The 16,130-nt window shown below is 37.3% G+C and overlaps 1 protein-coding gene across 2 annotated transcripts in view; it reads left to right on the forward strand.

The window, feature by feature from the left end:
- The first annotated feature begins 11,623 nt into the window (after positions 1-11,623).
- Positions 11,624-16,130, forward strand: part of LOC123870299 (serine proteinase stubble) — a 148,274-nt gene continuing 143,767 nt past the window's right edge. For both annotated transcript variants that reach the window (XM_045913538.1, XM_045913539.1), the window contains exon 1: positions 11,624-11,731. The gene's annotated coding sequence lies outside the window, so the exon portion shown is untranslated. The remainder of the gene's footprint in view (positions 11,732-16,130) is intronic.

Raw genomic sequence — 16,130 nt, forward strand, 5'->3', positions numbered from 1 at the left:
CGAATGAGCCGCGAAAAGGTAAGATACGGATGAACAAACTTTCGCAATTGTAATATTAGTATTGATTAAGTTAGCCTTCCATAAATAAATTTAGTCTGAAATGTATTCGTCTAGAATTTAAACACAATCCATAAATTATTTAACGCTTTTAACGGTAATTGTGCTTATCAATATGAAATTGGAAAATATATTAATATTCAAATATACAATATTATGCGATTAAAGTTACAGGGAAATTGAGGGAGGCGTTAATCAAGTCACGGGGTAATTAAGTCAGGCATGACGTCACGTCACACGCGTGGATCGCTAGTAATAATACGCGTAAATGGCAAGGTAATAAGATCCACACTAATATTATAAATGCGAATGTGTGTCTGTCTGCTGCGTTTTTACGGCCCAACCGCTGAACCGATTTTAATTTAATACAAAAATACTATTGACTGAAATTTACTACATACACCATATACATCCCGGGGAAGGACATAGGCTACTTTTTATCCCGGAAAATCAAAGAGTTCCTACGGGATTTTAAAAAACGGAAATCTACGCGGGCCAAGTAGTTTAATTGAAACTAAATGCGATGTTATACGATTAAAGCTACTGGGGGTTAATTCAGCCGCGGGGTAATTAGGTCAGGCATGGCTGATGGCGTCGCGTCACATGCGTGGAGCGCTAGTGATAATACATGGCTAGGAATTAAACCCCTGAATTAAATAGCTCGTTGCTTTACGTTAATGCAGTTGTATAAAGCGGGGTTTCAAGAATACTACTTTGCGCGCGGTTTGAATTGCGTCTACAAAGTTTAAGTCGTAAATAATAAAATTATTTGTATGTAATTCGGTATTTTATCAATTGCTTACATTTCTACACATACAATGCAAATTATCAATTCAAGACGGTAATAATAACAATTAATTATTAAGTATATTCTGTGTATTCTATGATTCAAGAAAAATACGGATTGAATAATTAATATACACGCTTATTTCATTAATTATTTTGTGTTATACAGAGTAGTCGTAAATAATTGCATTCTGTGATTCAAGAAAAATACAGTTTTAATAATATAATTAATTAACACGCTTATTTTAATAATTATTTAGTCTTAAGTTTGTTGTTAGCAGTTAGCAGAGTTTAAAATTTTACCTCTAGACGGGCCACACGCCCAGGCAGCATCGGGCGTGTGGCAGTTGCTAGTTAGCTACATTGCCTGTACTGTAACTCAGGACATAAATTGAGTCATCCTTTTCCACGTGTAATAGGAATTCAGCGAAATAGATTTCTCTGGTGCTAAAAATAGGTAAGGATGAGGCCACCTATTTTGCAGATACCCTAAGTGTAAGTTTCGGTTAATAATAGTATTGTGCCTATTGAGAAACTGTGGATGGTATTACAATTTGCAATAAAACGACTACTGTTAGCCGTGCGTTAAAATGGTACAATGTGAACCCTGCCTAAACAAAATCAAAACAGATTCTCATTTAATTTAACATTTCTATCATCATCATAATTTTATTAAGGTATTTAATTAATGTAAATTCGTAAAAAATATATAAAGCTTCTTTTATTTTACTATTAAGACAATCTTTGCAACAAGCATATCCAATCAAATCCTGTACCTATGCTTGCACTGCTGGACATACAGACGGACATCGGCGCCTTAGTAATAGAGTGTCATTGGCACGCTTCGAGGACGGAACCCTAATTAAGTGAATCAGTATAAGTGTCCAGTAGGCCTTAATATTAAGTCAATGTTCGTTCCACTTAGAACCACATGATTTATTCTGGTCTTGATGATCAGCCACAAAGTTGCAAACAGCACACAGCTTCATTAGCTTGCTTTAGGCTCAACTATCACACGCGACATCGCTCGTATTTCAAGTCCTAGGTACTCCAATGGTGCGGCTCCACTATCGGATTCGGCAATGGTTTAAGTTCGGGCTACGAGAGGTTATTTCAGCATCGGGTTACGGCGAATGTTTTGTGTTTGGTCAGTTTTTAAATAATTTTGGCAAGTCAGCTGGTGGCCTGTGGTAATAAATAGTTCTCCCTGTGGCGTATTTGATATACCCTGGAAAGAGTTTCCGCAGGATTGTTAAAAAACACTAGAGGTGTTCTCACTAGATTACAACGTGGGGTTATTCAAGGGGTGGACCAACAAATTCCTGAAAGGCCGGCAATGCATCGGTGGTACATCTGGTTCATGGGGGGCGGTAATCACTTAACATCAGGTGACCCGCCTGATCATTTGCTCGCTATTTTATTATTAAAAAAAAACACGCTGATCATTCGGGAGCGCGAATGTCCGGAACCATACGATTGCCGCCGGCCACACAATTCGCGATATCGCGAATCATTTCGTGAATTCCGATAGTGGAGATGAACCATAAAAATACCGATATAATAATTGTATCCCTATTCCCTATACTTTTAAGCAATTAATTATCACTTGCTTTAACGGTGAAGGAAAAATCTTGCGAGTAAGTTTTTGTGTTTTGTAAGATTTTTGCAGTAGGTAAGTATTTTGGTAGTAATTAGATAACTAGTTTACTTTTGCTAGTATCTATGTATTTTGTACCGTTACACGCATACGTATCACACACACAAGCGTACAAATTTGCTTCACTTTTAAAAATATGAACGTATGAGCTTTGCTTATCTGGAGTTAGTGATGCCCGCGACTTCATCCGCGACTGGATATAGATTTTTGAACCGTGGGAACTATTTGATTTCCCGAGATAAAAAGTAGCCTATGTCCGCCCCCTGGAATGTCAGCTAACTATGTAGTACCCATCAAAATCGGTTAAACTGTTGGGCCGTGAAAAGGTGACAGACAGACAGACAGAGCCACTTTCGCATTTATAATATTAATAGTATGGATTATATCTTTGCTTTATACTATCGACGCCTGATAGCTGGAGTGAGCCATTGTCACGTCAAAATGTTTAAAACAATTTTGGCAGGCCCATCGAGGCAGACAGTGAAAGTGATCGCGATCGGTCGTGTTCGACACGGTTGGGAGGAAGTGTTTATTTGTTAAGATATCTGTGATAGCATTATGATCAATGATTGCTAATGATTATTTATTGGCCAGTGTCGTGCTGTCAGTTTCACTTGTCATAACTAGTTTTACTGCTTTATAAAAAATATGATTAGAAGGATTAGAACTAGTTTTTTGAGACCACGATTTCAACAATAAGTGACAGTGGTGCTAATTCAATTTTATGCTAATCGCTAAAGATAAACATTAATAAATAGACAGACATTTGAACCTTACTTATAGCAAGTAAAATGTAATGGCTCTACAAGATCTGTCAAATGCTGTCAACTGAGTTTTGAATAGAAAAGAAGTAGGGTCAAAGTGGCCTATCTACCTACTTGGAAATGATTAACGTTATGGTACCAATATTGGCCAAGGTGCTGGAATAGTAACCCCTCATTGGATAAAGGACCCTTGTAATGACGCAATAAAGTGTAATTCAGAATGCACAGCACTGCGGCCTAACGATAAAAGGCTTTGTGTCCATCGCTTACATCCTTATGTCTTTCTCTCTCGCAATAAGAGATAGTTACGTGCCAGCTGTCGAAGGTAGATATAATATTTCTCGGGTCATTTGAGAGAGTATAGCTTGCTAATACCATCACAGCTTCGACGTTAAGTTCAACGTTACTTCATACTGTAGGAACATAAACCATAAATTATAATCATTTCTCCGCGTGCAGAGCGAGCGAAAGTGATCCAAGTGATTAACTGATGCATCTCAATAATAGCTGTCACTCAAAATTGTTTACAGCAGACAGACAGACGCTTCGTAGAACTTCTCAAAGTATCTATGTATTAATTTAAACTAATAGATGCCCGCGATTTCATCCACGTGGATTTGTTAGATAATAAAGTTCAAAAACCTGTCTTCTAATTTTTATACTTTTATATTTTTATACTTGTACAAATTTTGCATGCCTGATTATGTAAGGTGAAACATTTCTACAATGTATTTAATAACACCTAACTGTAAACAAAAAATGTTTCTGCAAATAAAAATCTTGTATACCTGCTGAAATAAATTAGAGATCCCTTAAATTCAAGTCGGTCCACGCATTTTGTATAGTATGATAAAGCTTAATTCGCTATTATAATCCACCTAAACAGACAAATCTGTATGCTACAACGTGCAACATGCGATATGCACCCTCCCTCTACTAAAGGAGTAGGAAAAGCAACACACAACGACAACCAAATTTTCTAGAACATACTCAACCTTCGTCTCACTCCGACACCAGAGCATCCTCAGGAGATGCCACAATTCAGAATTACCATTATTTGATTAATGAAAAGGAGTCACGACCCACAGCAATGAGAAATAGGACGCGAAGGTATAGAGAAGTATGTAGTAATTCGCAAGAAAACTTAATATGATATCTGCTTTTAAATATGACTTAATTTACTGACGCAATTATTTTCCTTAAGTATAAATAACTTAATGGTTAGATTAAATTTGAGATTGTATTCTCATTATTAGCATAGAGAGCTGAAGGAGACTGAAACTAGTTTATAAAGCTAACCGCATACTACGAGGTGAGCCGTACGAGGCGCAAAACTTTTTGCTACTCCATTGATGCAATTCACTATGAAACGCTCCAATACTTAAAATGCAAAAAACAAAAGCGGCATCAGCCGTTAAGATAACGTTATTCGTTTCTAGTTCTGAAACATGCATAACGTTCCGCTCTTCCGGCAGTATGCGACATATTATCAGCATATACCTACTTATAACATCTATAGCTTACAGTTCCAAAATCTACAGAAGATGAAATTTGAATCTGATCTGTAGAAGAGAAGCTTCCAGAGCTGTAAGATGTACATAAGGCACATTTTTACTGTAAACATCAGCATCGGGTGCGCTGTAAAAATGCGTGAGGAGTTCAAAGCCCTATGCATTCAATCAGCATTTTTTTAATGCAATGGATGCGACTGGATCTTAATGCTACCGTCCGCGTGGATTTAGGTTTTTAATAATCCTATGGAAACTTTTTGATTTATCAAGATAAAAAGTAGCCTGTCACCCTCCAGGTCTTCAACTATACCCATGTAAAAATCACGGTAGTCCGTTGCTCCGTTGCGACTTGATTGAAGGACAAAACAACCAACAAACACACTTTCGCATTTCTAATATGGGTAGTGATGCTGCGAGCGCACTTGCGGATCTGGCGACTCTTGCTCCTCTTGTAGGTAGTCTAATGGTGTGCGATCACCATAAATAAAAGTTAGTTAGCTACTCCGCCGCAGACACGCAAGCGCATGGTCATAAAACAGAAAAGCCACATGTTTCTGTTTTTATTTGCATATCATATCAACGCACAACGAGGATTATTTTTCATACAATTTACATACAACATGCTGTTGATATTCATGCCTCTTTTTACGACCACTATCCATATAATAAATACGAAAGTATGTTTGTTTGTTGGTTTGTTTTCAATAACGCTGCAACAGAGCAACGGAACGACGTGATTTTTTATATATGTAGGTATAAATAAAGATCTGAAGAGTGACATAGGCTACTTTTTATTCCAAAAAATCTATGAGTTCCTACAGGATTTAAAAAAAATCTAAATCCACGGGGATGAAGTCGCTGACATCAGCTAGTACTTAGGTATGTCTATAAAATAATAAAAGTGCAATAAACTGCATTTACTTTTTTATTTTTTTGTGATAAGGTAGCCCTTGGCCGCGATCTTGGTGGTAAACAACGATTGAGTAAGCAATGTAAGCGGACTAACCTGGGGTATAGCCACAGAATCTGTGGGTATACCAATTCAATGACCTGCCTGGCGTAGTGGTAAGCACTTTGATCTTATAAATAAGAGGTTCCGGGTTAGATTCCCGGCAAGTGCAATTTGGGAAACTATAATTTCTAAATGATTTTTAAGTATATTTCTGGCAAATTAATTCAACGAATGTATCGTAGTAGCAATAGTTTATGTAATAAAGCAGGTTGTGCTCGACTTTTATATATTACTAGCTGATGCCCGTGACTTCGTCCGCTTGGCTTTAGGATTTTAAAGATCCCTTGGGAACTGTTTGATTTTCCGGGATAAAAAGTTGGCCCAAGTACCTACCTTTCATACAAATCGGTTAAGCGGATGGGTCTTTAGAAATCCCGTGGGAACCTAAACACCCATCCGCCCGGGATATAAGCTAATCCTGTACCAACTTTCGTTAGAATCGTATAACTATTGATCGGTGAAAAGGTAGCAGACAGACAGACACACTGTCGCATTTATAATATTAGTATGGATATCAAGGAATTTCGCTGGATTTTCTTTACTTCGATCCTTGTATGTCCTGGAAAACATGGCTTACTTGTAGTTCCTGTGTAATACAGGAATAAAGCATGTGCTTACACTCGCGTTTTATGTGACGACGCTCCGTGCAATTTCTGTTGTGTATACCAGGCTTAAATATATTTCTATGCTTCAGTATGACCTGCGACCAAATTTACGCTTTTATTACATAAAAAATACGATAAAAATGTAATTGCTAACAACGCTGCGATCGCCATAAACCTGTCGAGTTATCTCCGGGCGATATTTTCACTATTTTCTCATTTTATGGAGTATTTATACTGCTTTTATGGTCGGCGTCGGCTAAATAACGAATGCTATTTGGTGACAGATGGAACAATTAATTAAGGCTTTGGAAATAAATCTAGACTTTTATCTTTCTTTATAGTCGTACTCCATTGCTGAGGGTACCCTTTTCATTATTCACATAAAGATTTCCATCTTTACGGTAATAGTTCGTCCACACAGGCTGCGTAAGCGTAGACGTAGCGCGTACCATTGCGTTGTAATGTATGGAACTGTATGAAACATGGCATACCGCTTGCGTAAAACGTGGACGTATGCGTAACCCAGTGTTTTAGGGGTTTACGCGCGTCACTACGCACGTGTCGCGTGTACGCAATTGATGTGAAACGGCCTTGAAATGACAGCTACAGACGATCGCAATTACCTCTGTTTAGCCGAAACTCTTGCTTTTGACTAAAATGCATCGGTGCAGGAAGAATACCATAAATTCAGCCAATCACAACAATTGAGATTGTAACAATGATTGATGCAGTTTTCCGTAATCGGCCAGCTGTTACCGGTGTCAATGACAAGTGAATTTGACGCGAGCGAGATGCACCAATCACTTGAATCACTTTCTCTTGCTTTTACACGCACGACGACGTTTTGTGATTTTTAAAAGCGATCTTTAATATGTTTAAGCTTTATTTTTCTTTACATGTCTGTGTTTCTCACCAAAGAGACTTCTAGCTAGGCGATCCACCGAATCCATTGCTTCAAGCTGGTACTTGGCAGAGCCATCCCATAAATGGCTGCAGTACTCCATGCACGATCGAACTTGAACTTGGTACAGGGTAAGAAGCTGTTCCGGCGTGAAGTACCGCTTGACTTTGTTGAGGATGCCAAGTTTGTTACCAGCTGTTTTAGCCTTGGATTCGATGCATTGTTCTTTGAAATTGGACGGTATGTTGATTCCTAGAAGCTCAACACTATCGGTAATCGGGACGGGTATACTTCGGAAAGTCGGAGTTCTTTTTTTAAGAAAAGAATATTAGCCATGCTTATCATGACTAATACTCCCCTTTCCCCTCCAAGTAAGCGTAAAGCTTGTGCTAGGAGTAGGTATACGACAATTGTGCAACGGGTGGGGTTTGAACCGCCGAACTTTCGGAATTCAGTCCGCTCCTCAACCTTAGAGCTATCGAGGTTTAAAATTAGTGGGAACCATGTCTCAACTAGGCTATCACCACTTTTAGGGTTCCATAGTCAAATGGCAAAAAACGGAACCCTTATAGATTCGTCATGTCTGTCTGTGTATCTGTCTGTCTGTCTGTCTGTCTGTCTGTCTGTCTGTCTGTCTGTCTGTCTGTCTGTCTGTCTGTCTGTCTGTCTGTCTGTCTGTCTGTCTGTCTGACCGTCCGTATGTCACAGCCATTTTTTTACGTATCATCGGGTCAGGTTTAGTTATTTTAACGCGTAGCATATCGATCGGAGAGATATACAAAATAATTTCACAGGCATCGTTAATCTAGTGTAAGCATAACACATTGTTGTAATTGTCAATAACGGTGTTCTCGCGATATCAGACGCTCGCAAATCTAGAACTGTGCTAACAGTATCTTGAGGTTTTGTGCCGCTGCTTCCCTGACTCGCTAGATATCGATGAATGAATGAATTTATGATCCACATTACTTATCTATAGGACAAAAAAAATCTTGCTACCTACTGTTTATAAGTAATTATAATTTTTGTTAGTACTATTTCTTTTCTTTTTTTTAAAAGAATATTAGCCATGCTAATCATGACTAATACTCCCCTTTCCCCTCCAATTAAGAGTGAAGCTTGTGCCAGGAGTGGGTACGACAATAGTGCAACGGGTGGGATTTGAACCGCCGACCTTTCGGAATTCAGTCCGCTCCTCAACCGTTGAGCTATCGAGGCTCTACTATTACTATTGTCTCTATTTAGTTACAGTTATTATAATTTATAACGGTTAGTACAGCTTTAATGTGGAGATTGGTAATTTAGCTAATAATGCTTGTGGGGTGTCAGCTGGGTAACCTCCCAGTGTGCCTGGGTGCTGCAGGTCTCTTTTGGATACGTCCGAGGGGAAGAGCAATATACGGGCCGGAGTGCCCCGGTAACATGGCTAATAATTTAAAATGCTATAAAGTCTGCGAAACAAATTTGGTGTTACACATTTATTTATCATCTTGATAATATCAAAATAATTGATAAAAAATTGTTCAGTAGGTTATTTAAATATTAAAAAGTTGATTTTTATTACTAAGTACCTAATTAAAATTCTTATCTCTTTTATTCTCGTCAAATGTCTTGCCTACTTAGACTATGTACCAACTTGCCATGCCCTTTCATGGGTTTTCAAACAGGGTTTCATGTTTAACTGCAAAAAAATCAATTTGAAAAAGAACTCACGAACGCAAGCGGCTTAGCTCCGGTGGAAAATTCAAAAATGCGCTATTTGACATTATTCACTGTCTATATTATAAAGGCAACATCTGCAAAATTTCACTTTCTAGGTACAAGGGTTTGGGCTGGGCGTTGATGAGTCAGCGAGTGAGTGAGTCAGGTCTTTTCTTTTTGTAAAATATTTGGTTGACGAAAGCTTTTTTTTATGAATAAAACAAAAAAGTAATAGCTTCGTTATCTCCTCGCTAGTTATCTTTATTATTGACGGAAATCCAGCAATTGGAGGGAAACTCGCTTTTTATGTTGGTAAAAGTTATAGCTATCGGATTTAAGAGTGAATCCACACGATGCGTTGCGTTGGCGGTGCCGGCGTCTGAGCGGTGCCGCTGCGTCATCGTTTCAAATATAAATTTCTATTCAGTTAAACTTTTACAAGTGCTTTTGAATCGTCAAAATCGTTCCTACCGAGAAGAACCAGCAAGAAACTCGGCGGTTGCTCTTTTCAAGTGTTCAATTTACAATAATATGCTATAAGTACTATACAAGCAATTGCAGCCCCGCGTTTTGCTGGAGCGAGTCAAATCCATGTTTTTTTGTCATTTACATAATCTTCTATTGTAAAATATACTTTTTTCAGGAGTATAATTTTAATGTCAGTTTTAGTGGTAGAAATTGCTGTATCATGCCACACGATGCGTTACGACGTCGTGCGGCGCCGCAACGCACGCGAGACCCTTGGGACTCTCAAGGCTGAGATCTATAGAGCGCACTTTAACTTTGCTTAGACTTAAGACACTGTTAAAACGAGACAGCGTTATACCGCTGGAATAAATCTGTCTCGTTTTAATTGAAACTTAAGTCTAAGCAAAGTCAAAGTGCGCTCTATAGATTTCATAATCAGCGATGGGATTGGGAGGGTTGGTGCCTTGCAATGCAATACTTTTTGCCGGAGCGGCAATGCAGTGCCATTTGGCACCCATAATCCACAGCGGTGCAGCGCCGCAAAGTACCGGAAACGCATCGTGTGGCCTCAGTCTGAGAGTCGATTCAGGTTCGGAAATCACCGGAAAGGAAATAATCATTCCTATCAAAAACTCGTTAGAGCGGTTTAAGATAACTTAATAGACGCTCAATTTCAAGTAATAAAACAAGTGACTTTTAAGTTACGTAACAAAATAAATGCTGTGCACATAAATCGTTATTCTGATTTATAGTCAAAATAATTTATAGTTATGTAAAATTTGGTCGAAAGCGAAATGCATATATTATACTTGTACTGTCAGAAAATGAAGATTCCGTCTAAAAACTTATGTGCCTACACATTTTACGTGCATTGTTTAAGTTTTTTTTTATAGAATATTAGCCATGTTAATCATGACAAATACTCCTCTTTCTCCTCCAAATAAGCGTAAAGCTTGTGCCAGGAGTGGATACGACAATAGTGCAACGGATGGGATTTGAACTGCCGACCTTTCGGGATTCAGTCCGCTCCTCAACCGTTGAGCTATCGAGGCTCTTGCACCTGTAATATGATGTTGATCATCACCGACCCACTACTGAGAACGGGTCTCAGCTCGGAATGAGAAAGGTTCAGGTCAGTATCCACATCACAGGCCAGGTGTGGATTGGTAGACTTCAAACACCTTTGAGAGGGTTATGAAGAACTCTCGGGTATGCAGGTTTCTTCACAATGTTTTCTTCACCGTTAATGAACCCTGAATCCGTGAATCCCGGGTCACCTGAATAGGAGATCGAAATCTCAATCTGTCTATGAGACAGGATTTTTAATTATTACAGTGTTTTAAGATGTACCTACTTACTGGTGGCGTTGATATATTATTAGGTTTGGAATTGATTAAACATCTAATAGACTTATAAGTGCAGTAAAATTAAGGCGGAATGAAATGTAATATAAATTATGTGACCTTTATGGAGCGACCGCAAGCTCTCCAAAAAAACATTAAAAAAACCTTCGCTTCGCTTCATAGTGGTGCAAATATATTACCTACTATGCAATTATTATTTTATTATGGACCGAAGATATAAATTTAAAAAGTTAAAAGTTTAGGCGTCTCCTAAGGTCCAGCTGTGAACATCGACAGCTCAAAATGACACTCTTCGCGTCTTCGTCCGCGTGAATTGAGGTTTTTAAAAATCTCGTGGCAACTCTTTGCTTTTCCGAGATAAAAAAATGCCTCTATCAATTGCTGGGAGGGAAGCTACCTCTGTAACTTTCATGTAAATTGGTTGAACGGATGGGCTTTTAAGAATCCCTTGGGAATTCTTTGATTTCTCAGGATAAAAAGTAGCCTATGTCCTTCCCCGGGGTGTAAGCTAACTCTGTATATCAGAATTGGTTAAACTGTTGAGCCCTGAAAAGCTAGTAGACAGACGCACTTTTTGATTTATAATATTAGTATAGATATGGATATTTCGTATGAAAATATATCACAACACAGCTGTGGATGTCTAAATAAAGAATGGCTCTACTTACAGTAACTTTTGCCGTGATTTTGCATCTCAATTCATGCCATTTTATTTCCACTCAGTACGGAAGATACAATCCATTTCCTTCGCGGCAGAAAAATTGCAATCACTGGCGGGTTACAATTTCTCAGTTGCGCCCGCGCACCGGTCTGCCTCGCACGCGCTTCGCGTTTAGTGCTAGTTCCAGTGTTTAGTGACATGGTTCTGTGTGTTGATCGGATTCCGTTACTGTGCCATTGAAATCGTAAGTGATTGCGCTTTTTGTTCATTAAACTGGCGACTGCTAATGAGTGGGTATATGCTTTGGTTAACTGGGATAAATATTATAAGTGAGATCATATTTTCCATAGGGGTTTCATTTAGAAAAACCTGCTGTAAGTAGGTAGATAGGTACGATTTAAATGTATTTTTTCTCCTGATACAAGCATAGACTTAAGGAAGGTTACTAAGGCCACTCGTATTCGGGATGAGGGCACAATTTATTTAGCATAATTATTAATATAAATATAAAACCTAAAAAGTATATCTACTTATTATATAGTAAACTGTACGATAAAAACTGAACACAACTTTTGTAATATGTTTTTAATATGAAATAAAAAGTGAATAATATATTAAAAGTTAAAAGAAACAATTAACCATTTATTATTTTTGAAAACAGCTGGAAAATTTGAAAAAGTAGTACGCGACGTCTGTGATGCATCTAAATTACTCACGTGAAAAATGTGAAATAAATCTGAATATAGAGAGTGTATTCAGAAGCTTTCACGAAATGGGAAAATGGAAAGATTTTTTTTCATTATTTTGCTTTGGAAAATTATGAAGCTTATATTATTTTTTCTGAAATTAGTGAATCCAGCTAAGGTTGGGACCTAAGCTTTTCACACAGATAAACAAATTGTATGTAAGTACTTACCTAAACATTCAATAATTGCAAACTTAAGAATTAATATTGTAATAAGAAATCGCTGAATCAGTTTAACCGCGTTTAGAGATGTTATAGGAAGGTACCTATATTTTTACCAAGGGGGTTATTTTGTATTTTTTTGACATTTAGCGATTTGGTCACGATCTGATAACGCCAAACTTTTGTAATCGCGACTATCAAATTACCACTTCTGTATGGAGATTACAGGTAGTGTTCGCGGCCGAATTGTTGCAGGTCGATTACGGAAAAGCTGCATCAACATCTGCTACAATCTTAATTGTTGTGATTGGTTAAAATAGTATTCGTTGCTGCATCAATGAATTTTAGCCTATAGCGAGAGAGGGTTGGCTAATCAGAGATTATTGCGATCGTCACACTGTAGCTGCATATATACCGTAAACGAGCCATGTCAAAAAAGATACAGAAAATTCCCCATGCTTTTTTAAGAATCGGGGATCTAAAATCTTAACCAACAAGTTTTGTTTTTTAATTTTACTAGAAGACATTGACTCCGATCTCACTGGAAGATCAGTCTAAGATGGATGCGGGCTAACACATATCTATGGGGCTAACCTCAAAGGGGTATGGTATGGTAGTTTTCAAAATTGGTTTTTAGGCGGCATAAGACCAGCAGGAAATACACCTCAATTTTTTTGGAACTATCCTAAGCAATAGACTCATTGTTTTAATGGCCAAGGAAAATATTGTGAGAAACCTGCATGCTTGAGAGTTCTCCATGTTCTCAAGGGTGTATGAAGTCTATCAGACTGCACTTTTCTAGCTTACACCTTTGCATTTTGAGAGGAGATCCTTGTTCAGATGTGGATCGGCGATGGATTGACGATGACAGTACCGGAATGTTAACAGGGCTCTCTCCGTCACTCGTTTCATACAATCGTAGTTCCAATTTTATTTGAATATTAAGCAACCAAAGTCCATGAAATTTTGCAGACATATTCTAGAAACTAATATGTCTGTGGTTGTCCAGATTTCTGTTAAAATATTCGGTTTCAAAGTTACGCGGTCTTTAAAATTTACATACAAATCTTTGAGCCCCTGTAATTTTAAAACTACATATTAATAACAGAGCCTGTCCTTCTACGTCATCCGGAACATCTTGGGACTATTGCTAGGTAGTCAAACACAGTTCTCGGTTTATATATATTGTATATTGAAGACATTAAGCCATTACTTAGATATTCACAACTGCGTACTTATTCTAAGATTCACAATGATAGCATTCTACATGCATTTTACACAATATAGCTTTCACCCAATCGCTTTTCTAATGATTCCTTCGACTATCCTAACCGTCATCGCTGTTGACAGCTTAATGTTACCATCGCGAAGGGTTGCCACGTTTCTAACACTACAAATTGTATACATTATTTTATAATACTTGCGTTTATTTATGAATATCTAACAGTCGGCCGTCCTCACTACATTAAGTTTGTCCTCAAACTTATAAAATTTTTATATTTTATACGTAACAGTTTCTACCTATTGTCATTATAATAGGTACCTAAACATCAATATTTTCAGCAATAGATTATAATTTTCGAGTAATTCATATTAATAGAACTATCCTCAACTCATAAGAACTGACTTTATTCCTCAGCTATACAATGCATGATAAACTTTAACTTTAACTCTAAACTACTAACTACTTGAAAACATATTCATAAATTCCAATCTTTTCCGCTTCAAATCAATAACCAGCCGCTTTCCTTGCCGCCAAATTAAGAGCTCATTTGCCACAAGACTTCACGGCCGTGTACGACTTCCAGACGTACCTAACGACTCCACTACACATCTGCACCGCACCCCTCACCGCCAAGTCAAGAGCCCATTTGCCACAAGACTTCACGGCCGTCTACGACTTCCAGACGTACCTAACGACTCTACTACACATCTGCACCGCACCCCTCACCGCCAAGTCAAGAGCTCATTTGCCACAAGACTTCACGGCCGTCTACGACTTCCAGACGTACCTAACGACTCTACTACACATCTGCACCGCACCCCTCACCGCCAAGTCAAGAGCTCATTTGCCACAAGACTTCACGGCCGTCTACGACTTCCAGACGTACCTAACGACTCTACTACACATCTGCACCGCACTCCTCACCGCCAAGTCAAGAGCCCACAAGATAAGATAAGATAAGATAATTTATTTGCAAGAAAGTTGGTACAGTAAGATTGAAATTTATGATTAGAGGCCTTAACTTTCTACTAAATTATTAGTGTGCAAATATTTAAGATAACAAAATAAATTAAATTAAATTAAATTAATGTCAAACAAAATTTGGGCGTCAATTGCATTACTTCAAATTCCATAAAAATCAGGAAATAGATATTACAATAGAAAGAGACAAAACAAAGTGATAAAATATTATACTATGCTATTGATATCATCCTTAAAAAAAAAACTCATTTACCGAGTAACTTTACTTACTAAGTACTTAAAGTACCTACTCAACAAGGTTTTGAAAAGTTTAGATTTAAAATGGCATAAATTGAGTTTTTTAAAGCGTTCCGGTAGCTTATTGTACACTCGTATGGCCATGCGGCCACAGACACAATAGACTTCAAGATAATTTCACTGTGAACATCACATAAAAATAATAGCATCACACATTTATCATAAGTATACATCCAATACCCTACGCAAATTAATCAAAACATCATGATATAGTATCATAATTGTATTACTGAAACCATAGTAGGTAATCGTTAACCATTTCATCAAATATCAAATTGTCTAGAAACATCTAAGCACCCTAATATACCATCACAATCGTAGTACTGAAATCAAAGTAATAGTGTTATCATTATATGAAATATTAAATCATCTTTCTTACAAATATCTAAGCATCATAATATAGTATCACAATCCTAGTACTGAAATCAAAGTAATCGTTATTCATCAAAAAAAGCACAAAATATCAAAACATTTCATTCATAATATAGTATCAAAATATCAAAATCAAAGTAATCGTTTAGTCATATAACGTCCACTATCATTACACAGCGATATCTAAACATCAAATATAGTGGTATATATGCTTATTTTCTCATTCATTCAATACATATATGTGGTGGCCTCTATCAGGTACTTGTATAGATAAAGTTCTGTGTAAGTTTCATTCAGCTCTGATGACCTCTACTTATAGTAAGCAAAATCACCTATCAAGTTGATATACCAATAATAGTTATAGCAACTATGACGTACACCCCTGGTAGTTCAGTGAGCATGTTTTACTAAGTCATAAATACCTAAAGACCGTGATATAATAAATTTCTCTTCTTGTACTTATCAATTTTATTTCCCTTTTTTTTTTTTTTTTTTGTTTTAAATTCTGATAATCACAAATGCACATAATTTATTAGTGTAAGAGGGTTTCAATTCCTTGATTTTTACTGTGATTTGCTAGAGATAATTCAGAGTTTAAACGAATATTTTCAAACACATCCAATCAACGTCATAATAACTTTTGTTTACTAATAATTTAAATAAATAACATCTAAAAGGTGAAAAGTTCATTGCATAACTGTGTGACGGTAGATGGTTATGGGTATAGATCACAAGATATGATATTCCATACCTACTCACTTAAACAGGAAATCTCTTAACAAGAATTATTTATTATATTATGGCAGCCAACATTCTCACTGCCTAATTAGGGTAGAACATGTGTGAGTGCCACCGTTATGT

The sequence above is a fragment of the Maniola jurtina genome, chromosome 12, assembly GCF_905333055.1.
Source record: "Maniola jurtina chromosome 12, ilManJurt1.1, whole genome shotgun sequence".
NCBI classification, from domain to species: Eukaryota; Metazoa; Arthropoda; class Insecta; order Lepidoptera; family Nymphalidae; genus Maniola; species Maniola jurtina.